Source organism: Orycteropus afer, unplaced genomic scaffold (assembly GCF_000298275.1).
Source record: "Orycteropus afer afer isolate SDZICR_OR568_19922 unplaced genomic scaffold, OryAfe1.0 scaffold00131, whole genome shotgun sequence".
Taxonomy (NCBI): Eukaryota; Metazoa; Chordata; class Mammalia; order Tubulidentata; family Orycteropodidae; genus Orycteropus; species Orycteropus afer.
Genome location: NW_006921718.1, coordinates 279,423 through 282,365, shown reverse-complemented (window position 1 = coordinate 282,365; position 2,943 = coordinate 279,423). Strand labels below are relative to the sequence as shown.

General features: G+C 44.1%; 1 pseudogene; it reads left to right on the top strand.

Moving 5' to 3' along the window:
- Positions 1-420: 420 nt before the first annotated feature.
- Positions 421-2,943, top strand: part of LOC122150382 — a 6,451-nt pseudogene continuing 3,928 nt past the window's right edge.

The following is a 2,943-nucleotide window of genomic DNA, read 5'->3' as shown; positions in this document are numbered from 1 at the left end:
TGCCACTTGCCCCATCCCTGGCCCTTGGGGTCCCAGGCACTACCACCCCTGCCTCTTTTCCTCCTGTGCCTCTTCGGTGTGGCATACCTAAATGTGGCCCATGGTACCTCCCCAGATTCACCTTTTACAACTCTATTTACCGGAGATGAAAAGATGACAAAAGACTCTAAACTTTCCTTAGAGACACATCACTGACTGAACATTTCAGTGTCCCAATCCACTGCTCTCCAGTGGATTCTAACTAGCAACTCTGAAGGATATAGTAGAACTGCCATATAGAGTTTCCAAGGAAGAAGATTGTTCCTTCTTTCTCCCACTGAGTGGCTGGTGGGTTCAATCTGCCCACGTTTTGGTTCATACTCAAGTGCTATAACCAGGGCCCTTTTCCAGTGTACTATTATTATTTTTTTTTAAATTACTTTAGAAAAGCCTTCTAATATGGAACTCAGAGGTCCATTCATGATATTTTGGGATTTGAATTCAGTAAATGTGACCTATAAAGGTGATGAACTACTTGAGAATAATTACCTCATCAATGCAACTAGAAACACCTTATATACCCAGTATAAGTTCATGGTCATTGTGATATTTGGAGCAGTGTGTCAACTTGGGTGGACCCCAGTTCTGTGCGGTTGTTCCCATGATGGGATCGGATGACTGTGTTCTGAGTGGCCAATCTGCTCAAGGGGAGTTTCCCTAGGGGTGTGGCCTGCTTCCACGATATCCTGGGACATCCTGGGAAGAGAGACATTCTTCTGTGGATCGGGATTCTGGTGTGCTGCCTACAACTTTCCATGAGTGAGCAGTCCACCATTCGATCTGGAGATCTAGGATTCATCATTCGTTGGAGTCAACAGCTGGTGGACTGCCTGCCAGCCTTGGGCTTCTTGGCCCCCTGCAGTTGCAGAAGCTAAGAAAAGCCTCCAGCCTGACGTTTGCTCCAGGGACTTTGGACTTGCTGGCTTCTATACCTTTGTGAGCCATTTTCCTAAGATAAATTTCTCTCCCTATATATATATATATAAGCTTTGCTGGTTTTTGTTTCTCTAGAGAACCCAGTCTAGCACATTTGGTACCGGGAGTCATTCTAGAGAGACAAAATCATAAGGATGGGCTTCCTAGATTGGTTCTCCAGTTTGATTAATTTTGATGACACTAGCGACTGTACGTCTGCTAGTAAAGGGGGCCCTACTAATCCGTGGTGTGAGGTGGCAAAATTAATACACAAAATAGCACCACCAATAGATCAATTATTTGTGAGAAGTGATGCTCTGGGTGATCAGATATTTGATACTTTTCTGCAATTTTGTCAGAATGAGGAGTATAAGGAAGCTGGTTGGTTGGTCCTACTTACACTGGATAAATTGGTGAAAGAGCAAGATGAGCTCAAAGCTGCTGAGTATCGGCTTAAGCACCACATAAAGGACCTCAGTGCTTCCAGCTGTGCTCTGAAAGAAAGCCTTATAGCTTCTACTAACAGAGCTGATATCACTGAAAACCAAACCCAGAGTCTTATTGTAAGAATGGCTGAATTACAACGCCAGCTAAATAGCCAACCCAGAATGGTGTCTGCTGTTAATGAGGGCATTGATTAGAAAAAAATGGGATCCTGTAACCTGGAATGGAGACATATGGACAGATAATGAGGAAGATCAGGATATGGAGCCTGTAAATTCTGTTGAATTTCTCCCATCTGAACGGATTACTGTAAAACCATTATCCCCTCCCCCTCAGTTTGATGAGACTATCCAAACCAGTCCTGCTGGGTCATTGTTTGAGGCAGAGGCCATGGAAGACATTCCTGAATGCTTTCAGCAACTGCCTCAACCACTCATTGTTTCTACCAGACCCATAAATAAAGTCAAGTCCAAGTGAGCCCCAAGAGGTGAAATAGAAAGTGTGACTGAGGAGGTGATATGCTATACCCAGAAAGACCTACTTGATTTTGCTAACATGTATAGACAGAAACCTGGGGAATATATATGGGAATGGCTACTGAGAGTGTGGGATAATGTTGCAAGGAATGTAAGATTGGATCTGTCTGAGTTTATTGATTTAGGCCCACTAAGTATGGATTCTTCATTCTATGTCTCAGCTCGAGAGGTTAGGAAAGGATCTAATAGTTTATTTGGTTGGCTTACTGAGGCATGGATTATGCAGTGGACTACCTTAAGTCAAGTTGAAGTACCAGACCTGCCTTGGTTTAATGTAGAAGAAGGTATCCAGATGCTTAGGGAAATTGGCCTGTTAGAGTGGATTTATCAGATTAGACACCTAGAGCCAGAAATGAAGAATTCAGAAGACACGTCTTTCACCAGTACCATGAGGAATAAATTTGTGAAGGGAGCTCCACCATCCTTGAAGACTGCTGTGATTGCTATTTTATGTAAACCTGATTTGACAGTGGGAATTACCCTGTTGTTGTTGTTGTTGTTATGTGCCTTGGAGTCAAACCCAACTCAAAGTGACCCCTCCTTGGGTTTCTGAGGCAGCATTACTGCAGAAGTAGTGATACTACTCCAAAGAGTGGCTGGTGGGTTTGAACTGCCAGCCTTTGAACTAAAACACACTTAACTATGATAAGGCTGATTGGACCCCGTGGTAGTAGGGGCCAAGTGGCAGCAGTTAATCAACAAAGGCAAGGTGGGCATGGTTATCACAATGGACAGCAGAGTGGGAACAGTAATCAGAATAGTCTGACTCATGTGGAATTGTGGCATTGGCTACTTGCTCATGGTGTTCCTAGTAGTGAAATACACGGCCTTTGGCCAGTTCCTATTGGTGAATCGCAATGCTATCCTCTGCAGATAACCACTCTCCTTTTGAGAAACAGCTTTTGGCTTGTTACTGGGCTTTAGTAGAGACTGAATGCCTAACCATGGGCCACCAGTCACCATGAGGCCTGAGCTACCCATCATGAACTGGGTGTTGTCTGACCCACAG